Source organism: Lithobates pipiens, unplaced genomic scaffold, assembly GCF_037356315.1.
Source record: "Lithobates pipiens isolate NorthernLeopardFrog02 unplaced genomic scaffold, aLitPip1_a1.2 Scaffold_13, whole genome shotgun sequence".
NCBI lineage: Eukaryota > Metazoa > Chordata > Amphibia > Anura > Ranidae > Lithobates > Lithobates pipiens.
Genome location: NW_027507718.1, coordinates 400,465,646 through 400,492,293, shown reverse-complemented (window position 1 = coordinate 400,492,293; position 26,648 = coordinate 400,465,646). Strand labels below are relative to the sequence as shown.

Sequence of the window (26,648 nt, the reverse complement as noted above, 5' to 3'; positions counted from 1 at the left end):
CAGGAGAAGCTAGAAAGTGCACTAGCTGCACAGCACTACAGAAACACATTCTAGTTTTTACATTACATTACATATGCTTTGTCAGTTTGATTGGTGCAGAAACTGTTTGGTTCCGTAAATATTAAAAGCACTTAAGAGTTGAAACCTGGGATCCTCCAACCCTGAAGAGAATAAGGAGGTACCAAAAGTTTGGATATAGAGGAGAGGAGGGGCTGGCGATATCATAGAGGTAGTATATTCCTTTTGGCATATGCATAATGAGAGGCCAATAGTTGGATGCAATTTGATGTGCACCAGTGGTATTAATGAGAATAATTGTTTAACTGAGACCCTTGATGGTAGCACCAATCAACCACTTTAACCAAGTGTGTGGCTGCATAGTAGGAGGATATGTTAGAGAGTCTAAAGCCACCTTATAATTTGTGTAGGCACACTGTGCTTCCTCACAATCCAGCTTTCGTTTTGCCTCAAATACATTTTAGAAAGTTGTAAATAAAAATATGATGATGGAATTAGAACTAACAGGAGTATTCAAGAGATATCATTGGGGGGATATTCATTTTTTTAAATATTGATTTTTCCGAATTAAGTCAATGCACCCGTTAACCATTACTGCAGATCTGTCCTTAGCCTATCTAGTAGTGAAAAAAAGTGATTGTGTATTTGGTCCTTTGAAAAAGAAAGAAAGCCTGCAACAGTGTCACATGTATAGCTTCTAAATTTCAAATAGCTAATCCTATAAATTTTAATAGGGCATAATATGAGTATATTCTACCAAAAGAACCAGAAGAGATAGAGAGGACTTGGTGAGAGACACCAGTAGGTCATCAGCATGGCTCCAACCATGTCTTGATTATTATTTATGATTATACCTTTGATATTGGGGCTAGCTCTAATCTTTTATAGGAAGGACTCTAGAATAGATATAACGTTTATGAGGGAGAGAGGACACCCTAGTATTTTACCTTTCATTATCTGGAAGGGGTTGAAAGCAATGCCATTCACTTTTAACTTGGCTATAAATAGATTAAAATTCGACTAGTTCAGCTATTGCCCTATTTCTATGTATATTGAACCAAGACCAAGAATTCAGCAGAAACCACTCAAATTTCGATCCATGTGCATCTCCCACTCGTTAGATTGACTTCTGTCAAACGGGAATGTTGGAAATGTCCTCTTTCGTTTTGAGAGAGTCCCACTGTCATAAAACAATATTGCATCATGGAGGATTTCTCTATCCCCCTCACTTATGCAGATAGAGGAATCTGTTATTTTTTTGTTCAGCCTTCTGGAATGAGCAAAAAAAAAAAAAAAAAAAACAATCCATCTATGGCCAGTTTAACAGTAGCGCAGTGTGTTGGGGTTAGAGCTCATCTATGTAAGCATATTTTTACCTAGGCCATAGATGGCAGAATAAAAAGGGAGAGACTTTGAGCAGGCTGAGTGAATGCATTTATAAAAAGAAGGACTAGTTGGGAACAGATTTTTGTAGTATGAGAGGGTAAAGCTGAAGATTTAACCTGAGGATTTACTGCTCTGGGCTTGATATCTCTTGCCAATTCATCAGTGATAGTTAAGAGTTCTTGGGAGTTATCAGTTATTGGAGGACTGAAGATAGTCCTGGATATTATCTGAAAGTGTTCAGGATAAGAATTCTTTAGGGATTTTCCTAATGTTCATAAGCTTTTTTTGTAATAGGCGTGGAAAGTGTTTTGCAGTGACTTTGTGCTGTGTAATACCTTACTTGTTCTTGATTTGAGCTATGCACGTTTGTTCCTTCAGAGAATGTGTTAGGAGGCAAATGCTTTCATTGGAATATCTGTAGAGGGCATGAAGGCAACATTCGAATGTTATCGCCCACTGAAAACATAGTGATTTAACCTATTCTCTGAGTATTTATAGATCCAGTGCTGTTTGATTATTCAAGGATTATTGGGCTGACCCTAAGTCCTATATTTGTGCAGGAAAATTAAGGGAGTGCTGCTGTACATTCTTTTTGATACTACCAATACCAAGGGACTTCTGTTGGTTGAAGATATTCAGAGAAAAAAAGGGTATTGAGCTTTTGAGTAAGCTTTGTTACAAGAATTGGACAGAGTATAAGGCTTTTTTTAGACACCAGTTCCATAAATTCTGGGAAGCCCGTCTTAAAAAGATTTGCATGACGATGGGAGCATGAGTTTCGTACCTCAAGTTTCCTATGTAGGTGTCTGCTATCAGATGTATGATATACCTAATTAAAAAGTAGTCAATGTGGAATATGATTTATGTGAGCATGAAGAGAAACTGTAGTCCCTTGTGGAAGGGTTCATAAGCTTTTACATATCCCCTAGTCATTTATTGTGTAGTCTTCATTCAAGAGTGAGGCTTTCAAGCATCCTTTCCTTTACACATTGCCTATTCCAAGTTAAGGAAGTTTACAGTCACCAGCATAATGATGGTATATTTTAAGTAGCCCCTGGGAAAAATGATCCATCCATTATCCATGTTGTGGTACAAGACAATGGAATAGAACCAATGGAATAGACAAAAATAGGATAACACATTCTCTTCCTCTTGGTGGTATGCCACTGGGAGTGCTTTGTTTGTTAGCTTGGGGATATGGCCTCTTCTAAAGTGAGTCGTCTGGGGGTAAACGACTTGGACCTCCCCTTTCCACATACCACTCAACAGCATTCTATGGTTTTCAGGAACATTTAAACCTTTATACTGAAAGACAGTTAGACACAACAATGCAGATTTCAACACAATCAAAAAAAAGGAGGAAACAAAGTGTAGTTGGCATGATCGGGTAAGGGGGATTAGGAAGTTGTGTGTAAGAAGCTCTAGAGAAAAGTTTAGGGCCGGTATTTAAAGAAAAGCATGAAAAGGGAGGAAAGATTTGAAGCAAGTACAAGGAAGATTTGTAGGTAGGTGTCCTTATTGACCAAATGTGTAGTGGATGTGTTTTTGTCCAGCTAAGATAAGAGAAACACCTTGTAGAAGGAACTGTCTCAGGAACCCAGAGACACCCAATGGCAACTCCCTAATTAAGACTGTAGTCATTTCAGATGGAGTTTGAATAGTGATAGTAATCGCTGTGTCTGTGTAAAAGCTCAGATGAGGTCAGCAGAAAAGAGTTTGTATGAATGATGTCTTGTTTATAATATTACCCAGTGTGGTATTAAAAGCCAGAATAAGTACTAAAAAGTGGGAGAGGCTGTTTGCATGACTTCTGTGTAAGCACATGGGATGTGGGGTTTGTCACCAGGAAGGCATAAAAAAACTATAGTATTGACTTGCATGCCTCCCAGGGGTATAACAAAACTAGATAGACAGAAGAATGGATTAAGTAACTGATGGGATTTACAGATCTGAAGATAGAATACAAGTTACCTAACACATTCTACTTTAGATATATACCGTTAAGACATGCAGCAAACACAATATGGTAGGGGGGGGAAGTGGTAGAACAGCTGATAGCAGATGAGAACCATTCTAAGCTCATATCTAGATATTACTTTACTCTGCTGATGTCTTCTTCGGCCAGGATGTCTACACAGTGGAAAGCGGACATCCCATCCATCACGGAGGAGTTCTGGGGTGGGGATTTGGAGGCAACGCTGCCTTCGATAATCTCGGTCAGGGACAAGTTGCTGCAATTCAATTATCTCCACAGGATATATTATACATTATACCCCACAGAGGCTCCATGAAATGGGAAGGCTGGACTCACCAGACTGCTATAGATGTAGGGGAGCAGTAGGAGACTTTTTCCACATGGTTTGGCAATGCCCAGCAATAGCTAAATTCTGGAAAGCAATCCTCCACTATCTAGAAAATGCCTTGGCCCTGCCTAATATGTATTCCTTGGCTAGATGCCTATTGGGTGACCTAGAGGAAGAAAGTATATCCACTTCTCAGAAAACTGTACTCAGAATACTTTTATGCTATGCTAAAAAAGCCCACACACGCGGAGGAAAGTCTGCTAGTTTTGAGCGTGTCTCCAGGTAGCCGGGGCCAGCGAAGGAGGCGTTGTTGGCCCCGTCACCTGGTATGGACTTAAAAGGGGAACCCCGCGTGCCCTCAACATGGGGGGGTGCCTTGGGAAAGGGGGGGCCGCGTGGCTCCCCACCCCAAAGCACCTTGTCCCCATGTTGATTAGGACAAGGGCCTCTTCCCAACAACCCTGGCTGTTGGTTGTCGGGGTCTGCGGGCGGAGGGCTTATCGGAAACCAGGAGCCCCCTTTAATAAGGGGGCCCCCGGATCCCGGCCCTCCACCCTATGTGAATAAGTATGGGGTACAATGTACCCCTACCCATTCACCTGTGAAAAAAAGTAAAAAAAAAAAAAAAAAAAAAAAAAACACACATAAGGGTTAAAATAGTTTATTGCACAGCTCCGGGGGTCTTCCGTCTTTGGGGGTCTTCTCGCCGGACTCCTCCGCTATCTTCTGCTAGCTCTTTTACTAGTGGAGGAGCCCGGCTTTCTTCTTCATCGCTGCCCTCTTCTTTCGACTTCGGGGGTCTTGTCCCCCTCTTCGGTTCTTCTTGCCGGGCCATTGCGCCTTCTTCTAGCTCTTTTACAGGCGGTGGCCCGGTCTTCTGTTCTTCTCTTCAGATTTTGCCTCGTCACTGCTCACAATGACAGGGACGCGGCGCGCGGCGACTTATATAGGGACATCACCGGATGATGTCCCTGCCCATTATGATGTCACAGTCCCAGAGGATGCTCCCCTTTAAGTCCATACCAGGTGACGGGGCCAACGACGCCTCCTTCGCTGGCCCCGGCTACCTGGAGACGCGCTCAAAACGAGCGGACTTTTCTCTGGGCGGGAAAAGTCTGTTCATTTCAAAAGTACGGCGGACTGGCATACACACGGCCAAATTGTCCAGCAGACAGATTGCAGTGCAAAAAATACTTTCTTAGACCACCAGACTTTTGGGTAAAAAAAGTTCGCCGGAGCCCACACAAGGCTGGATTGTCCGGCGGACTCAAGTCCACCGGATTGTTTGATCGTGTGTATGAGGCATTAGAGGCATCTGGGGCAGCTCCTTTATATGGTTTCAGGAAACAATATTTCCTGTCAGTGGACCACTGGGGAGAGTCAGAGTGTGGGGGAATTGGAAGAATCTTGAGGCAGTGGGTTATGTGGTCTCCTGCATGGCTCTGACTCAACTGCAATGACTCCATTGTGCCCTTACTAAGTAGCAAATGGGTATTGGGTAATGGCAGCATTGGATGGCTTCAGGGAGGAGATGTGTGCTATTTGGGCATGATTCCAGGGGTAGAAGTTTGCTGCAGAATTGTTGTTCAGCAAAGGTTCACCAGGAGCTCCTAGAAAAACATTGCTATGTTGCCCTGTCTGTCATGAATGTGGCTGCCAGAGTTTTGCTAAGCCTCATGGGACTTGTAGTTCTGCAACAGCTGGAGGTCCGCTAATTGCATATCCCTGCTTTATGTAAACAACCTGTTTACATCAGCCAGGTATGCTGGGATGCTATCAGTGAAGGATTCTGTGTTTTACTAAAAAGATAAATGAGAAAAACAGAAAAACAAAAACATATATTTGCTTACAGTGATCACAAAAGCAAAAACTGCCAGCAGAATATATTTTTGATAATCTATTTATCTTGAATACCATATACACATATTCTCACTGACATCATATTATCTACATGCTTTTGATAAGCTAATATATTTACTATATTTATATGTACTTTTTAATTGGTTATAAAGACGCCTATTCCCACAATGAATGGAGTAAACTGTAATTTTGTGATGACCTGTGCATAAGGTTTTGAAAAAGTTTTGCTTAAAGCCCAGCTATAGTTTTCCTGTAAACTACACAAAGATTTGATCCAAAAAGTAATTGTTCATTGTGTTAATTGATTTTAATGCCTCTCCAGTTCTAGCACAGCTACTATGGCTAGCAGAAGCATGCAGCTAAAGACGGTTGCGCCTTGAGTGCAAACAGCAGCGTTTTCACAGAATTAAAAACAAACCGTAAGACACTTTTTGGATCCAACCTGAATTAATTTGTATAGTTTATAGGAAAACTAAAATATTATTTTATTTACTAAGATTTTATATATTAACAAAATTTTAAAATAAAAATGGAAAAGAAGAAGATTAAACTAACATTGCTTCAAAACCATTACATTTTCCCTTTCAAATGATCCCTCAGAGATGTAAGTAATACCGGTATACTAAGAAATGGAAAACATGATAATATATTTATTCCATATTTATTTGATGATATTATGCACCTTTGCGGAGTGTATTGCTGACATTTTTTCTAGCTTAACTTTTGCTGACTAATCCATTCTTTATGTAGTTTAAAAGACGTACAACTGTATAAGCTATATATTTTTCAGTGCAATTTTTGAAAAGATTAAGATATCAGAAAATTATTATTTTCTATAGATCCTAAAAATGTATTCCTAATCCAGCTGAGACACCTATACAGGATACCGTTGCTTATGTCTGTTATAAGATACCCTACTGGTGTCTCTGGTTAATTGACTCAGGTATTGTTGAGACATATTTGGGGAGAACATTTGAGTGAAACTTTTATAAAAATCAACAGAATTGTAATGCTGCTAATCATAATTATTTTATGTCACTTTTGTTACCTGCCAATTTTCAGGTCCAAAAGCCTCTCTATGACAGCAACATACGTGAGTTGTTGGCTGGTCTGGTCAATTTAATTTAATTTACTATGACTGAGAACACTAACTGGATTGCTTATGGATCTACAACCATATACAAATTAAATAACTCTAAATTACAATGGATTAAATAAATAACTACACAGAGAAGCATGCACCTACATTACTCATCACCACTCGTATTTTCATATTTGATGGTGCAATTTACCTTTGCACAAAACTCCAGGCATATAAAAAAAGTCACAAATAAATGCAGCTCGGGACTCATTAGTTACCATTACATTGAATTTCTAGGCAAATATATAAATGCAATACATCTGGGAAATGCACGTTCTCAATGTCTTAATACAAAGCTGCAATTACAGACAATATCTGTGGGATAAGACGCTGCTCAAACCAACCCAGTTCCTCAGATGTGGCTATGGCTGTGTATTGCCTCAGCCAGTACTATTCTGGCCCCACCTGCTGGGGCTGGGGTGAAACATATCAGGGGACTTGGCCAGAGCAGCACTGGCTGAGATCATACAAAGCCATATCCACATCTAAAGCACTCGGTTGGTTTGAGCAGGGTCTTATCCCACATATGCCCACACTTCTGAATTAGTGCCTGATGCCTGCTCTCGCTTTCTGAATACCAGTAGGGAGCTCTGAATGGCGCTCCAAGTTTACATGTGATTACAGAAAAAATATCTATTGAATTTGCCATAAATGTCATTGCTGTGGACAACCAGTCACAGTGATCATATAATTAGGAAGCAGCCACCTGCTGCCAGCATTGGCACCCACTTATATCTTCTGCTTATCAGTGCCATGGAACACCACTCCAATGTGAAGAACTCCTCTACTGAAGTGTCTCCTGAAACTAACCCCAAAGAGGGTCAATTTGTTGTGTGCCTAGCTGTGTTTAACGGATCCTTCCACTGGCCTCCATATCACTAAAGGACACAATACTGACGTAGAGCTTAGTAAGAGCAACAACTGAGTACAGGAGATTTAATTATTTATCTTATTATTTTAAAAGAGATACCTTGTTTCAGAGCTTTTGTTTAAAGTGACAATATCAGTGGTTCAACAAAACATAAAAGAACAGACCTATGAAGTAGACAGCTTTATACATTCCTGTCTGCTAGCCCTACTGAGAAAATTTCACTCTCTAGGTCCTTGTGTTAATTAGATTTGGCTTCTTGGGCTGGTAAAATAGCAAAGCTCCCTGACAACCCCTAGTGTAAGCAGGACAAAATAGTGATGTAGGGGTTATTAGGAGGAACCACGCTATTCTACACACCCAAAAATGTGGAACAGGATCATCTGCTCCACATCATGCTAACAAACAGGCCAGCATACAAGCATGTGTACATTTGTTTCCTTTACATCAGGGGTCCGTAACCTCTCTGGGGTTGTGGGTCGGTAAGCCCAAATTGTGGATTGCTGACCACCCATGCCAGAGCATCAATGCTGTGGATGGAGCCAGAAGTAGAGTAAGCAAGAGGCTGCAGAGGGAGCATAACTGTACAAGCCGATGCTTCCTCTATAGCGTCAGCTCCTGTCCCAGGTGGACTGATACCAAACACACTCCACCTGGGGCAGCAGCATTTTCTACAGCTGGCGATTCCTGCAGATGCAGAAAGTGAAAGACGGTCAGTTTATGAAAATCACAGTTTGGGCATTGCAGCAATCACAGCAAAGAGTTTTGCAGAGTTTGGGTATATATGAGCAATCGTTTTGCAATGGCTAATGCATTGTGCTGTACCTGAAGTGCGGATAAACAATCTCTTTCACACAATCCGTCCGAGCAGGTCTGCCTGTTCGATAATAAACTTCTGATTGGACACTCTATTCACCTCAGGGAAGCAATGGATGTAAAAGGAATTGTGTCTGTTTATATCCGACTACCTCCAATCTGATCCATTACCAAAAAAACAACAGGATCCATCCCCCCAAAACATTTGAAATTCTGAGCCATTTCATTTCATTGTGGCCTGCAACCGGTTACCAAATCATTTAAAGTGGCCCTCACTCTTCAAAAGGTTGAGTACCTTACAGGTATATTCTTTTGTGATTTTAATTGACTCCCTGACAAGCTGATGTCAAAGATATTGTTATAAAATGGATTTTAATAATAAATATACTTGTTGAGCTTCCATTTAACCATTTTTTTTCAAATTCTAAGACTCTATTATTGCTATGTATTGAACCATGTTCACAGGGGTGGGATAAAATGTCTTGTACAGCATGGGCACTTTGTAAGTCTTTAGAGCTCTCCTTTGATATGCATACAATAATGCATAAGCAAGCCAAAAAGGAATAGAAAACATAATTTGAATAGCTTTTATTATATTTTTTTCTGATATGGGCTTTTTCATCAGAATGTAATAAAAACATTTCACAATAAGTATGTTCCACACGGCCGCAACTTTTCTTGCCTGGCAAGATATATGGCCAATATCTGAATAAGATACACAACAGCAAACAATAAAAACAGACTTTTCCATATTAAGTTCCACTCAGGTTTGGCAGGTAATCCATTTTATAATGGCTAACATTTCCTATACAAACATTTGCTGGAAATCCATTTGGTTGCCTTTTGCAAGTCTAATATTATTTTCCTCTGGGAGACACTGCCCTCTCCATGTATTCCAAAGATAAATGCCACTAAAAACTAATTATAAATCAGTTCTCATTTTTCATATTTTATCATAAATATTTTAGACCGGTTATTAGTCTCATAAAGCATACCATTTCATGAATACACATTCCATAGGATGGCACAGAAAATGGATGTGATTTACTTTAATGCGGCTTGCACACTCTAGAAGTATAGCTATATAATATAGCTGCAGTTTGTGCATTTACATTTTTGACAAATATTACTTACAGAAAATATTCTACTGGTAAATTATATAGTAGTAAAGATCACATCTAAGTTATAAAATACAGTTATATGTTTTCATGTCATTTTATAAAGAGCAAGAGTACCATTATAGCCGGGGATATTGCAAATTCTACTGTGATAATGCATAAATACCTCATAAGTTATCTTACTTAAAATAAATTATTATTGTTAATTTATTTTTTATATACACGTGGAAACAGATCACTGTTGTGTAAATAATGTTATCAATGTGCGGTAATAATGATAAAGTACTTGCTTACTTTTTCTTCTCAAAATGTAAATCCAAAAGGTCAGCCAAAACAATGTACTTCCAATGTTGCTGATACCTTATCTAAACAGTTATTAAAAATGAAAGGTCATCTCACCTTATAGCCTCCTTCCACAACCCCTGAATTACTGTATATTTTGCATTTCAACCACTTCCTGTGATGTCACTTGGCTTTACTGCTGTATAATGGGAAAGCTGAAGATCCTAAATCTTGTGAGAATAGACTCCAACACTGTACAGAAGCACCTTAGGAGTTTTCAGCTTTTCCAGGATCCCACAAAAATTGCCAATGATGTCCCCCTCTTCTAGACAAGAAGTATGATGTACTTATTCTTTTTGTTCCTTCAGTTAGCTGTTCTTATTTGGAGGGGGTGCAAGATAAGCAGCCTATGCATTTTCATCAAAAAAAAATAATTTTCAAGAAAGAAGGCTAAAGCTAAAGGCTAAAGCTCTGTGTTTAATCAAGAGATAGAGATAGAGATAGAGATATTAAAACAATAATATAAAAGAGAAAGCATTTATAATATGATAACTAACTAAAAATGGTAAGAAAATAACAAAACATAGCTAGATGTAATTACCTTCACTAAAGCCAACCATAGATGAAGCGATTTTCTTTCCTGCAACCATGGGTAGAGAATATAGCTACCAGGAGATCATGAAGGAGGGTGTGAGCAAGGCTTAAAGAGCCTAATGATGTGCAAGTGGCTGTCAAAACTACTCTTCTCATAAGTGCTGTGGGTGAACCAGAAAAAATTGAGCATTTGTGAATGTTTCATTGTGTCCCTGCTAGGAAAAAAATATTATACTATACTAGCTCTGATCAGAAACATTTCATAGCCTACACATGTGCAGTCAATAAAGCAATTATACAGGATTTGTAGCAAAAAAACTTGCCAGTTTTACAGTATAAATGCGTAACCTTATTGTTGCTCTGAATGACATCTATGTACACATTCGCCATCCCTCTACGCAGGGATGAAGGGCAGTGCTAGAAAAGTTGACATTGGTGCATTGTCTATCGTATGGTATGGGCAGAGATGCATTTGGTTTCACAATGACAGGCAGTTGGATAAACAGTTTTGCTCACTTTGCAAGAGAAAATGGGAAACCCATCTTCCAGGGAAACTTAATCCGGAATGCAGTTGGGTTTTTTGTTGGCTCAAATCAGCTCTAATTAAATGTTTTAGAGCAATAAGGATTTAAAGCTGCTCATCTTTTTCAAAATGGTTTAGTCCACCCTCACAGACCATTGGTTAAAATAGGCTGAGGCTGAAGCCACTTTACAGAAGATGAAGTCAAGCAGATTTTGGGTGGCTTTCAGACAATTCTCTGACCCACATTATTGTACCTAACTCTAGGAATAAACAAACCTGGATCCTAATTTCTTTAGTTTATATATTTTATTTCTCTTTTCCCCATTCCCCTAGTTATCTGTTACTTGTTTCTGTTGCTCAATTTATAGAATTAGGATTCTACGAGACAGTAAAAGCCAGTAGACTGTTACTCTCTTCAGTTCTGTGGATGGATAAAAACAGTAATTTCCCTTACTTATTAAAGATTTTACTACACATTGCATTATAGATTGAAGAGCATCTATGCTATGTTTCTATAGGAAGACAATGTAGAATATTCCTTCCATGACTTGCAATATGTCATGGTCTGTTAAATTTATGTAATCTAGTTACAGCCTATATATAAAGAATTGGAAAAAAAAAAAAAAAAAAAAAAAAAAAAAAAAAAGGTTCTCTTGACAGAGGTCCATGGAGGAATAAATTCTGCAGCTCAGTTTAAATAAAATTGTTTCCTATGTTTTATTGACATTAATAATCTTATGAATTTGTGTTTAATTTGAATGCTCACTGATGGTTTACAGGTACATAATGTAACAACTTGCTTGTAAAATAAGTAGTGCTGTATCACTACAGTAAGTGGTGGAGTGTCTTCGGAGAGGCTTCCTCATTTTAAATGAGTGAGGAGTCCATAATCACTCATAATTTTGGTAGCCAATTAATTTTCCTTCTATGCACTGTTTGTTAAGAGTTTAAGTCTGCACATCCTTACCACTCACTGAATGGATGCTAGAGGTTACTGTTCATCCTTACCTCCCACTGAATGGTTGCTAGGATTTACTGTGCATCCTTACTGCTCACTGAGTGGTTGCAGCCTACAGCATTCTCCTTTTCATCAGCGTTTCCACTTACATCAGGGGCGGCCTCTTGAATGTAAATCTTTTGTCAATCATGCCGCACCCAAAAAATTTTTTTTACAAAAAAAATTGTATTGTCCATGAAGGCTGGCTGCCTACTGCAGTTTGACAGCTCTTATATAGGTAAGGGACAGGGCCACCTGGCTAGGTCACCTGGTGGCACCGCCCCTTATGACATTACTGACTCAGCATGCACCAGTCCGTGAGGTCAGAGGGGGTGGCACCACCAGGGCATGGTGGGCGGTGTGATTGGCGATGGATTTACATCGGGGACACCGTTTTTAAAAAGGGAATTGTCAAAAACTGTCTCCTTGTTTTTATTACTTTTGACACTTTGTGGTGAATGAATAGCGGTACTAGTACTCCTACTCATTCACGTAGGGGGCGAAATCTGGGGGACTTCTTGTTAATGGGGGCCTCCAGATTCTGATAAGCTCCCTGCCTGCAAACCCCCACAACCACCGGCCACGGTTTTGAGGATGAGGCCTTTGTCCCCATCAACATAGGGACAAGGTGCTCTGGGGTAGGGGGCAGAGCCCCCACCATTAAGCAAACAATCCCACCATGTTGATGGCATGTGGTTTGGTATGGTTCAGGAGGGGGGGCGCTAACTCGGCTCCCCATTTTTTGAGCTGCCTTGACTTGCCATCTAAAACACTGAAGTATTTATTACATTGACTTGGCTTCTAAAAAACTATTACCAGTAGAGATGGGACGAACACCCCCCTGTTCGGTTTGCAGCAGAACTCCCGAACAGGGGAAAAATTCTTACCTGAATGATGAACCCTACTGAAGTCTATGGGAGATGAACAGGAAAAAGCAAAAGTTCCCATTTTCAAGGCCATAAAAGGGGTATGGGGATCCTGGGAACTGCCCTGGGGGACATGTATCAATGCAAAAATCATTTTTTCAGGAGAAGTGATAATAATGATGCCTAAAATGCAACAATAAAAACAAAAAAAAATCCTTTAAATATAGAGCCTGGGGGATCCCCACGCAGTTTTTTTTTACATTTTGGGCTGGAGTTCCCATTAAAATCCATACCAGAACTAAAGGGCCTGGTATGGACTGCGGGAATGACCCCTCGCCGTTTTTTTTTTTTTTTTTCTCAATAGCCGGGGGTCAGCAATTGCTAATGCGAGTCATTTTAAATGTGATTTGACTTGTTTTTTTGTTTTTGTCTTTAGAAATGTAATTTTTGCTGCAGCGTGTTCTATGCCTGCTACAGATGTACCACTTTACAGGCAGGCTAAGGGGACCCTCCAGACACTATATTTAAAGGATTTTTTTGTTTTTATTGTTGCATTTTAGGCATTAATTTTCACTGTTACTGAAAAAATTATTTTTGCATTGATACATGTCCCCCAGGGCAGTTCCCAGGACCCCCATACCGCTTTTATGTCATTCAAAATGGGAACTTTTGATTTTTTCTGTTCATCTCCCATAGAGTTCAATTGGGGTTCACCATTTGGGTTAGAACTTTTCCCCTGTTCGGGACTTCTGCTGCAAACCTGGGGATATTCGTCCCATCTTTACTGGTAATAAAAGCTTCAGTGTTTTAGATGCCAAGTAAGGTTATTGGGTAGAAATGTAGACAAGGACAAAGTAATGCCACCACATTGAAAACACTATAACGAAGGCATCGCTCTACTTCCATATCATTTTGCATTTAACCGCCATAAAAAGCATTTCAAAGAATAATTATGCTGGATACAGATTGGTAAGTATTTAGGGGGGCCTGGGGAAGCTGACCGTGGAAGTTTTTTTTACCTTAATGTAGAGAATGTATTAAGATAAAAAAACCTTACGCCTTTACAACCAATTTAAGACTACAAATTCAGATTAAGCAAAAACAACCTTGTGGGTCCTCAGGTACCAGAGACAAAATGGAGCAATGGCAATGCATTTGTGCTAGAATACATTACATAGGGACTACAAAATTTGGATGGGTAAAGTAGCCACTGTAGTATACATTTTTCCTAGGAAAAAATTATATTGCATGGTTTGGTGAACCAATGGTGGCACCAAACAGAACAATAATAATATTTTATTAAGATGTATAGATTAAATGTTGCTGTTATGGCAATCATAGGTATAGTTTGATTTGGGAAGCACAGTTTTTATTTCAAGCATGTCTTCTTTTTCCAAACTTTCTCTAGGTGCAAAGCAAATATAAAATTACAACTATGGCCACACAGATCCTTAATCTCATTCTGAAGTTCATGCTGTTTTAAGTTCTTTTGATATTCTAATCTGGGTTGACCTCTTCAGAGAGATGCTGTTTTGCAGAAATACATGTTAGTAGAAGTAAAACTGTCAAAAACTGACCTTTTTTTGAAAACATGTAAACAAATTGAATATAGCAGTATCACTAGCTAAAAGCTACATAAACTAAAACTTGTGATTGTTGAGATCGACTGAAGTTCATAATTAACCTTAAAGTAAGAGAAAGTCTGGAGATAATTCACCATTAGATTCTTGAAAGCATGCACTGCATATTTAAAATTACTCAAGAATGCTCAACTAAAAAAAAAAAAATAATAATATTATTAATAATACGACAAAATAAAGCTATAACCCATAGCAACCACACATTTTTCACTTATTTTTTAGTGAATACATAATAATTTGCGTTGTCTATTTTTTATGCGCTTCAAATAACTCAACATATGTGCAGTCACAGTAAGTGGATGACTGAGATAAATTAATAGTTTTTTGAAAAATACATGTTCCCAAGTGAAAGGTTTTGTTTGTTAACTTTGCTAATATTAATATGATTAAAGGGAAGTTATAGTAAAGGTTAGCAACAATGATATTGCTCCCTAAAACTGCATAAAACATTAGCTTAAAAATGCAGGGGCCAACCCCCAGATGATGTCTATTTGAGATGAAACACATAGGGGCGTGGACAGGATGTGTGGCATCATTATGTTTTTTGAATATCAGGAGTACTGATTGGCAACATTTATTGTGGCATAGTGATGTGCTCTTGTTGTTTATGGGAACATGTCAGTAACTTTTACCTGTTTCAAATAAAAAAGTTTACGCTGTATGGATCCATGTACACTTGGCTTAAAAAAAATGGCAGTTCCCTTGGCAGAAAAAAAAAAAACACTCATGTAGAGCGTTTTTGTATACAAGTTTAGGCACATTTAGGAGTGTTTAGTTTTAATTTTTCTGCCAGAAAGCGCCAATCAAAAACGCAAACCAGAAGGGTTTTTTTCCTGCCTCTAAACGTCCTAATGTGCATGTACACATAGAATAACATTGAGCTGCTTCTACCTGCAAAACACAAAACTCCCGTAGAAGCAGCGTTTTTTAGGCCAGTGTGCATGGATCATTAATGTTCCTGTATTTACACACATTTCCAAGTTATATATATGTTTTTAGTTTGCAAGTGGACATTGGATTTTCATTCATAATGAGTTCTATATCTGTAAGCTAATATTTTATGCACTTTTAAGGAGTAACATTATTGTTGCTAACCTTTACACAAAAAACTATTTTGCCACTATATTGATGTTGTTTGTATAGCATATGACATTCTATAGAGACAGCCAAACCATATTGTTTTTCCTTTACCATTATCTCTGAATATTTTAAAGGATACGTTCACATTTGGAACATGATACATTTGGGTGGAACACGTAACATGTTCCAGCTCCTACCACATCTCCCCCCAGTCCTCCTTCTCTCTGAGAACAGCTGGGGGTTCTTCACCCTGCACTCACTGTCTATTTTTGAAAAGAGAGCTCTGCCCACACAGCCATAGAGAGGTATAGGCTGAATGTCAAAGAACAAGTCTGCAGGAGCCCACATTGCACCTGTGATATACTGATCGTGGGTGCAATACTTTCCAAGCTCCTGCTGCTAAAAATAATAAATGCTAATTTTTTTCTGTTAGAATATGTGCATTTATTATATTTTCTATAAAGGTGAACTTATCTTTTCATTTCTGTAAAGCCCTGCCTGAACAGAGAAGGCACAGAGGCAGATTTAGCTGTGTGTGTATGAGAGACAGTTGTGTTTAATGTGAGCTTCATGTATTCAACACTACAATTTATTTATTTCTTTTCCAGCAAATCAGTTAAGGTTAACCTGGTAAATATATGAAAAGTTGAATACAGATTCACCCGTTTGTAGGAAATATTAAAAAAATTGAGATTTATGCATATGGAATATTTTATATTTACAAAACCAGGAAAAAATGAATAAAGTGATGTTTAAAGTTATTGTTCTGTCCTTAACATAAACACTTCACTGTATATACACAATACCTTCCAACTAATCCAATTGTTCACATATTTTATATCTGAAAATGCTTTCAGGTTTAACCTGGTGATTCTCCTTATAAAAGTCACTGAGGTCTATCTGAAAGCTTTGATATGTTCCCGAGCAGGTCTAGTTTGTGAAGCAAAAAATAATATGTTGTACATCACAGGACGGGTTCCTTTTTTTCTTGTAGCAGTGCTAAGAAATGAAAGTACAAGTTCACTTTTTAAGATGACCTTATCTGGTCTAAACCATTTTAAAGCAATGACAATGCTAAAGCTTAAGTACATTTGTGCTTCTAAGTACCAGCTATAAGAAGACCCCTGTGTTGCTTTGAACCCCACTGGACTCTAGACCCTGACAACTCCTGTCAATTAACCATCCTATGCCAGAATTGTATTAGACAGTGGGGCGTGGTATTTGACATTTGGATGACAGGGGCAGGGTTTAAAATCAGCATGAACAGAGCTTATTCTATACTTTGGCAAAGGGTGAGACTCTACATACAGCCTTGATCTAGAACCCAAGTGGGCTTGATGGAGACATTGTTATGGATCTGATGAAAAACGGTTACTAAACAGTGTCTGCATGTGAAATTGTTGTTTTAAGACAAGGCAACCTCACTGGAAGTAAATAACCCTCTTCCACCACCTCTTTGTGGTGCTTAATAATACTCATGTTGTTGCCTAGTTTCTGTGATTATGTGCATACACCGCAAGAATTGTAGTAGTATGGACATATCTAGATCTGAGAGATCTTACACAAATAGGTAGTTCCATCCGCAATACACATTTATTAATAGGGTTACATAATATATACAAATTACGTACCAGACAGTATTCATAACACAATGTACAGTGTAGGTCCCCTGGTTTACATGATGATATTTACAAATTACCCCCAACAACCATATTTACAATACAATATAAGAGGCAAGTATATAGTTAGATTACCTGTTAACTTCAGGTCGGCCCATGGTGACTACTGTCTGTCCCCACACCAAAGAGGGACTTAGCTTGGTCACAAAGCATTATATTCTGTCCCTCCTTTCTTTACTGTGGCTAATATAATTTTCCCTAATTGGTCACTGTACCTAGAAAATGTATATTGGACACAGCCTGATTGAATGAGTCAAAGAAGGCTGCTGTTTACTACCCAAGTGAGATGTGTTCAGGGAAAACAAAAGGCCAACCTTTGAAGTTGAACTAATTACCATAACACCAACACAACACTCAATACTTTAAATATATTTCCTTCTAACTGAAATATATTTCTAATTGCAATATTATTTACAGCTGTTAATGGTGATTTCACAAAAACCCATCATGTAACAGCTGTGCACACACACTGTCATGTTTGCCCAGGGCCTGCTAATTTTTACAGGCCAAAGTTCTGGCTTTTTCTCCATGTATGTTTCAGGTTCCTAAATGTGCTGCACATTTCCACTGAAATCTATGACCCCTGAGCTTCCTATTTTCATACATGTTCAGAGTATAAGAACTATTTCCAAGAAGTGCACAGCACTTTTGAAAACTTACCAGAACTATGAGCTGGAGAAAAAGAGAGTGCTCTAAATTTAGGCTCTGCTTCAAGTGATTGTAAGAGCCCGTTCACACTGAGGCAGCACGACTTGCAGCGTGACTGCCTCAGGTGACCGGGATCCGACTTTAGCGGCGGCTTTTGAAATGACTTCTGTATAGAAGTCAATGCAAGTCACCCCAAAAGTCGTACAGGAACCTTTTTCTAAGTCAGAGAGACTTGAGTCTTAGAACGGTTCCATTGCATAGAGCGGGACGCTACTTGTCAGTCGCCTGACGGGTCGCCCCCATGTGAACCGACCCTAAGGCTTTGTTTTTTTTTTGTTTAAATAACAAACATGTCATATTTATCTTCACTGTGCAGTTCGTTTTGCACAGAGTGGTCCTGTTCCTTGACTTCTGGGGTCCCCTGGCAACGCTGGTAGCTCCTCCCCGCATTGTATAACCCCCTAGGATAACTGCTCCCAAGTCCAGCATTGGCGCCCATAGACGCAGAATGCCGGACTTGGCCCCACCCCCCGGCGCCCATGTCATTGGATTTGATTGACAGCAGCGGGAGCCAATGGCTGTGCTGCTATCAATCTATCCAATCAAGAACCGAGACAACGGGCAGAGGGGGAAGAGTGCATCTCCAGTGTGGGAATTACAGGACTCAAGTGAGTAAAACGGGGAGGCTGGTCAGTGACAAAAGTTTTTGCACCTCAATGCATAGGATGCATTATGATGAAAACAAATGAGGGTTTACAACCCCTTTAACCATGAATAAATTAACTATTATGTCTGCATATCAGGTAGGCTTTTTGTGCTTAGATAATGATAGTAATGAGAAAAAAAAATGAGGGGGGGGGGGGCAGTTTCTTTTGTTTTGTTTTTTACACGAAAGCAAACTTGCACTTGAAGGATCTTTTAATAATTTAAATTTATATTACCTCTCTGGCACTTTGACATTTCAAAAATATTGGGTTGACTGGATTGGTTTTCTGAAATTAGGTTTTGTTGATTTTGATCCAAATCATTACCTATACTGAGGGTGCAGGTGATTTTCTTGTTGGGATTCCTTTTCCCCTTGAATAAAAACACCCTAATAAGCATGTGCTGTACTTTGTTAAAAGTGTAGTCCAACATCACCTAAATTTCAATGATGGGGTAGGCACATCCATGTTGAATTGTTGGCTTTCTTTTCTCTTTCATAGATTTTCACAATAAGATTTCCTTACAGTTATTTTTGTTTCTGCAAGGCCATGAAGTCAGAGTCACTCTCTCAGATTTCCAAATTATAAATCAATGTAGGGATCAACTCCTATTTGGATCTTTAAAGAAAACATGTATTGAGATACACATGGAAGCTGCCATTGCTGACTTCTCATTCTGCAAATGCATCTACCTGACTGTCATGCTGATACTGTTGCTTCAATTCCTAATTATGGAGATGTGGATTTCTTGTTCTAGGTCATTGGTAAGCATTGGAGCCAGAAGGTCATCATGCCAACCAAGTAAGTTTAATTTTAGAAAGAGACAATTTATGGTAGATCCTAAACCTCCCTTACAAACGGTTTCCTTTAACAGCGATGGCAGTGGGTCAAATCTGAAAATTCTTGCAGGGATATATCATTGCTGTTCAGTTACCAAATACCATACTTTTTTATTAATAATAATAATAATAATATTATTATTATTATGTGTACACATCCTCACTGGAACTGTAAGGATTGGATGAAGGTAGACTTGGAGGTTGCTACAAATTTACCCTGGGTCACTGTTCACTGTGGAGGACAATTGCTCTCCCAAATAAGGGGTATTGGCTGTGTACTTTAATAGCCATAGCACTACCAAATGTAAAAAACCTGGTAGGGATACATCATTGCTAAATTCACTAGCCAGATGCCACACAAAACTAAAACATAAGGGAAAACATAGGAAAAGTAGTTGTACATGCAGCATTTCAGTTGTTAAAAGTAATTGATTGTCTAAGTCTATCAGCATCTGGCTTAGTATAACAATTTTATTAAAATACTATGGGCATTCTAACTTGAGTCCTGAATAGTTGCTGATATGTAACTGTGGGGATGATTTAATAATACTAGAGAGTGCAAAACCAAGTGCAGCTGTGCATGGTACATGGTGCATGGTAGCCAATCAGTTTCTAACTTCAGCTTGTTCAATTAAGCTTTGCCAATAAAACCAAAAGGCTGGTTTCTATGCTGAACTGCACCAGAATCTGCACTGTACAAATTTAGTAAATCAACCCCACTGTCAGTAGTTTTCATACTGTTTCAGGCTGGCTTTTGAATAGGTTTAAAGGGGTTGTAAAGGTAAATGTTTTTTCACCTTAATGCATTCTACCTGATCCCTCGAAAATCCTGCACTCGCACTCGCCCCCGCCGTCCTCTTCGCCGCTCAGCCTGGCCACTGATTGGCTGGAGTGGATGGATTGAAAGCAGCGCAGCCATTGGCTCGCGCTGCTGTCAATCACATCCAATGTCGCAGCACGCCGGGGGGGGCAGGGCCATGTGATACAGCAAGCGGCTATAGCCGCCGGCTGTATCACGGGAGTGCACCTGCAGGTGCTTCTCACCATGCGAGGGAGCTCGCATGAATGTGAGAAGTACCTGTGGGAGGAAGCAGAGACAGCCGCAGAGGGACCCCAGAAGAGCAGGTTCGGGGCCACTCTGTGCAAAATGAGCTGCACAGTGGAGGTAAGTATAACATGTTATTTTCAAAAAATAAAAAAAAAATTACTTCACAATGCCTTTAATTCATTAGAAAAGAAGAACAGCTATGTTTTAATTACAAAGAAAATGTTGGTTACAGTTAAAACTGGATAATGAAGGAGGTTCCTATGGTCCATAGGGACTTCCTATTTTGGAATTAGCGGCCAAAGGCAAAACACATTTTTAAAACTAAAAGCAATCTCTATTCTGTTTCACAGTGTGCTCTACATTCTTTTCAAAGGAGAACTTCAGGCAAAAACACACAATTTACTAATGAATATGCATGATGACTAGTAATTTACCTGCACCCTTTGATGCATGTTTTGGAAAAAAAAAAAATCATTGCTTCTGAAAGTTCTGTTCCCACAGCGCAAAATCATGCCATTCTGTACCACAATATATGTCTGTACAGAAATTAGACATTACACATAGTGCTATTTAGTCCAACCTCTGAGTCAAATTGTTCCAACTGGAAATTTTACATTCACCTGAAATGTCTAAAATTGTAATTAAGCTAAACAAGAAGTTCCTACACAAAGACTTGATATTAATATAGCTTAATGCTGATTTCTGTACTGACTGGAAGATGCAAACAAGTTGTATTTTTTGTATCTATATATCTTATTGATTAAAGTGACCCTGTCAACTCACAAGAGTAATCAAGATAGAAGCGTCCTGTAAAAAAAAGGGCTCATATGCTCTCTGGCATGCCCACACTAAAAAAAAAAAAAAAAAAAAAAAAAAAAAAAAATGTTCAGCTATACCTAGAGTTGACCTTTACTAAAAAGTATTTATAAAGTTATGTTAATAAATCTTACTGAGATAAGTTAATAGTGGTTACCGTATTTATCGGCGTATAACACGCACAGGTGTATAACACGCACATATGTATAACACGCACATTAATTTTAAGAGGGAAGTTTCAGGGAAAAAAAATTAATTTTAAATAAGGCAGCTAAAATTGAAGTATTGGCGTACAACAATACACAATACAATACACATGCTATTTGCACCCGATTTTCATGGTGAAAAAGGGAGTGTTATACGCCAATACATACAGTAATGGAAACAGTCCCTGGCAGTCTGACCTCTCAATCTTCCCTTCAGCAGAAATTGTATTGAGAAAATGCAAAGGACTGCACACTGCCCAGGTGGAGATATTTGGGGATTCCAACAGACCTCATTTTTACATATTTTCTTAGAAAACTTTCAACAAGGCGTCTCCTCAAACTAAGATATTAGACAAATCGTTTTGTTACAATAATGATATTGTCAAGTTGTAGCAATAAGTAGAGGGTTCTAAGTTATGGGAAGAGATATAGTAACATCACTGCTATAATACAATGATATATTACCTGTCTGAAAGTAATCCTAAATGGAGCAAGTTAATTTAGTGGATAAAGACCATTACTGCTCAGTCAAAAATAATGAAAAAGAATAAAAATGACGCTAGAGAAAAAGTTTAAGCCGCGGTCTTAACTTAGTCTTCAAAAACTACAGGCACTTTGCAGCAACTCTACATAGCTACGTGTTATATTTATTTTCAAACAGAATAGGTATGACAGTTTTGTATTTATTCATCAATCTTCATGTAGAGGCTTAGCAACATTAAATGTATTATACAATATTTTATGCATGGAGCTGTGTAGATGTTTCCATTATTACAATAGAGCACTACAATAAATCAGCCGGATCCATTTCATTATTAAATCAATGTCATGTGGCCATTGTGATTCAATGTTATGTTTAAAAAAAAAAAAAAAAAAAAACTTGACTATTGATAAGCGAATGATGCTTAGCAAGACACAAGAGGCAGCGTGAGCTTCCGAAGTGTCTGTCCACAGTAAATCATCTCTAAGCACAGCCTTGCTTTGTGTTGCATGCAAACTGGATAATGTGCTATATATAGCTGATAATCTATGGAGAAAATATGCTATATACTGTATATATTAGACTCAACATAATAATTCTAGATCAGTTGTTCCTTTACAGCTGACCACTGACGAATATATAATTCTAAGCATGCAGGAAAGTTATTCAGCAGCAATCTTCATTATCAAGAAAAATCCTAAGAATCCATCATCTATCTGATCCTGCACATAATAATTATCTTTATATGGAATATATTTATTTTTATATATAAGCTTTAAAATGTATATAGTTTACCACTGGTCCTAGATATTTATAGGAATTTATGATCCTGCATATAATAAATAGTTATATTTATATGGAATATAATTATTTGTATATATATATAAGCTTTAAATGTATTTATTTTACCACTGGTCCTATATATTTATAGGAATTTATGATCCTGCATATAATAAATAATTATATTTATATGGAATATAATTATTTGTATATATATATAAGCTTTAAAATGTATATATTTTACCACTGGTCCTATATATTTATAGGAATTTAGAGGCTCAGTGAAAATGTGAGAAGAATGTTCACCAAGCTCTGATCGCCTCTGTAGCTGATGAGCACTGCACAGTATATACATGATCTAATCCTTTCAGTGCCTGCACTAAACTTGTCATTGCTTATAAACAGTAGCTGCTGTCACATGTGATATGTATGATCATAAAGATGACCATAACAAGCACTCCATTAACGGTGACTTAAAACTATACGTGATTAGACGCTGAGAGCGCCAGCCCAATGACAACCTAAACATAACTTTTATTGGCCAAAAAAAAAAGGTTAAATGACTCATCCGCACCCATATTCATTATTGTCATCTTGCATGTTGGTGGATTGACTCCCTTCTGAATAAGGTCCATTTATGATGGACCCACAGCTGCCTTTATTGTGCATCCTGGCACAGCTTTCTGCCTACCTGTTCAGAAACAGAATACTGAGGCAGAGAAGATTAACTCGTGCTAATATGCTATGATTATCAGTTATAGGTGATGATGGCCCAGAAGCACCAGCAATTAGTATAAAAAGGCAGGTTCACTCACTAATCAGAGCAAGCCATGGGCTGAGAGCTGGTGGCTGCTAGATGTTCACAAAAGCGCTAAATGTCTGCAGCAAATGTAGTGTGAGATAGGAGTTTATCAGTACAGATATATCACTGAGGTCTGTTAGAAATATGTTCCAAGTGCAATGTAATCTTGGCTAGACAGTGCTGCTTTCCTGCTGCTGTAGCCTGCTTCACTGGTGGTGGGCATAAGCAGCAGCTCAGTCATTACATAGACATGAATTCTCTTCCATACTATGACATTTCTGCATTTTATTTCACAGCACAGCTTTTAAACCAGCAATTCCCAGGCTTTTTTTTAAGTCGCAGCACCCTTTAGAATTATGCAAAATCTCAAGGCACCTCAATTTAAAATGGGGTTCTTCTGTTACATCAGAAGCTCCCTCTTTCACACCAGGGTTTCCCCCTCCCTTTCACATTGGACTCCTCATTTCCCCCTTACCACATCGCCATCCCACTCTTTTACATCAGGGATCTTGGTCACCCTTTTCACATAAGAGTCCTCATTTCCCCCTTTTCACAACAGGGTCCTCATTCCCCCTTTCCACATCCAAGTCCCCATCCCAACCTTTTACATCAGGGATCTTGGTCACCCTTTTCACATAAGAGTCCTCATTTCCCCCTTTTCACAACAGGGTCCTCATTCCCCCTTTCCACATCCAAGTCCCCATCCCAACCTTTTACATCAGGGACCTTGGTCACCCTTTTCACATCAGAGTAGTCAGTCCATCCTTCCACATCAGAGTAGTCAGTCCCTCCTTCCATTTCAGAATCCCCAGTCACTCTTTCCACATCAGAGTCCCCAGTCGCTCCTTACATATCAGAGTCCCCAGTCCCCGACACCCACGTTTATATGGGTCATCAGTAATTGCCTCCGTTCACATCAGAGTCCCCCATTCACATCAAGGTCCTTGGTTCCCACTTTCTCATCATAGTCCTCACCCCCTGCCTTTTACATCAGGTCCCCCCCTTTTAAGTCAGAGTCCTCACCCCCCACCCTTTTAAATCAGAGTTTTCAGCCCTCCCCCCTTTTAGATTAGAGTCCTCACCCCCCTTTTTATATGAGTCATCAGTAATTGCCTCCCTTCACATCAGAGTCCCCCATTCACAATTAGCATCAGAGTCCTTGCTTTCCCCATTTTACATCATAATCCTCACCCCCTACCTTTTATATCAGGCCCCACCTTTTAAGTCAGAGTCCTCAGCCCCCCCACCCTTTTATATTAGAGTCCTCACCCCCCCCCCTTTTTTATATGAGTCATCAATAATTGCCTCCTTTCACATCAGAGTCCCCCATTCACAATTAACATCAGAGTCCTTGCTTCCCCCATTTTACATCATAGTTCTCATCCCTTACCATTTACACCAGGTCCCCCCCTCCCTTTTAAATCAGAGTCCTCAGCCCCTCCCCCACCTTTTAGAGTCCTACCCCCCCTTTTTATATGAGTCATCAGTAATTGCCTCCTTTCACATCAGAGCCCCCCCCCCCCCCCATTCATATCAAAATCCTTGGTTCCCCCTTTCACATCGTAGTTGTCACCCACACCTTTAACATCAGGGTCGCCACCCCACATTTCACATCACAGTCTTCAGCCCCCCTCTTTTTAAATCAGTGTCTTGAACCCCCCCCCCCCCTTTCACAAAGACATTGGCCCATGTACACCATGGAAATGCAGGGCACTGTGCAAAAATATGGTATATAGCTCAGCAGCCTGAGGAGCCCAGATGGAACCCCAGGGTGCCATGGTACCCCGGATGGGAGATGCTGCTCTAAACTTTATGGGTCTTATAATCACAGCAAACACTGATCTGTAAAATAAAATAAAAAAGTTATCTAATAAGATGATCTGAGATCATTTCCATGACTCTGTCCAGCCCAGCATGAATGGAGCCCATAGAGAGCAGTGGGCAGCCCCCATCAGTGGTCCATGACACCCGGTTGCCATGGGTTACAGCGCAGCATCACAGCTCTCGCTGGAAGAACATCTGGAGGTACTTATGGAATTTTTAAACCCCAAAAATCTCCAACCTACCTGTGCCGGGACTTTGTCCATGCAGAGGAAACTTGTCTCAGAGAGGAAGCCTTTCCCCAAATCTGGCCGCTCTGCTCAGCCTCATCACCCGAAAAGGGCGAGCAAATCCGGGGGGTGCCGAGGAGAAGGAGGGGGTCACATACACCATTCAATTCACTCAGCGACAGGTGATCCCGGAATATCGATGTCCGTTCACCGGGATAGATCACAGCTGCATCCTAAGCGGCTTCATGCGGCAAATCCCCCCAAAATCCGGCAACTACGCATCCCCCAGACCTGCCGATCAATGATCATCCTATGTGTGTGATGTGATCACTTCCACGGGTCCCCTCCACCAATGGGCTCTGCAATCACACGATCTCCGGCAATCACACGATCCCCGGCAATAGGGGATCCCGGCAATACAGATCTCCGGCAATAGAGAATCTCCTCCTCGGCGGAGAGTTGGCAGAGCTGAGTCTTCCAGAGATTTGTCTCTTCTTGCTGGAGCTGCTTTTCTGTCCTTCACCAGCAGGTGACTGACTTCACTCCTCTCCTCTCCGGGCCAGCACTGGAGGGATTTGTCTTCTATGGCAAAAGCAATGCTTCCTTCCCCTTTACCTCCTGGGTCTTAGAGCCTCCCTTCTCCAACTGCACATTCGCAGCAGCTAATCCAGCAGCCAGAGGAGCTGAGCCTTGCTGCCACAGTGTCTTTTCAGTAGGGGCTTGATCACATTGGATTTGTGGAGCTGTGATAGTCTGCAAGGCTTATGTGATCTGCACACTTTATCTGTTGAGCTGCAATGGTCTGCAAGGCTTATATGATCTGAAAACTATATATGTTAAGCTGCAATGGTCTGCAGGATATATGATCTGCACACCGTATCTGCTGAGCTGTGATGGTCTGCAAGATTTATGTGATGCACACTTTATCTGTTGAGCTGCAATGGTCTGCAGGCTATATGATCTGCACACTGTATCTGTTGAGCTGCAATGGTCTGCAGGCTAAATGATCTACACACTATATCTGTTGAGCTGTGATGGTCTGCAGGCTCTATGATCTGCACACTTTATCTGTTGAGTTGTGGTGGTCTGCAGGCTATATAAT

At 39.6% G+C, this 26,648-nt stretch overlaps 1 protein-coding gene across 6 annotated transcripts in view; it reads right to left on the bottom strand.

Annotated features, from left to right (window-relative positions):
- The window catches only part of SGCZ (sarcoglycan zeta), a 1,585,391-nt gene extending 1,559,236 nt beyond the window's left edge, over window positions 1-26,155 (bottom strand). For 3 of the 6 annotated variants that reach the window (XM_077477422.1, XM_077477421.1, XM_077477425.1), the window contains exon 1: window positions 25,562-26,153. The gene's annotated coding sequence lies outside the window, so the exon portion shown is untranslated. Of the gene's footprint in view, window positions 1-25,561 lie in introns of all 6 variants that reach the window. The other 3 variants (XM_077477423.1, XM_077477424.1, XM_077477426.1) reach the window with 2 other exon arrangements.
- Window positions 26,156-26,648: the final 493 nt, after the last annotated feature.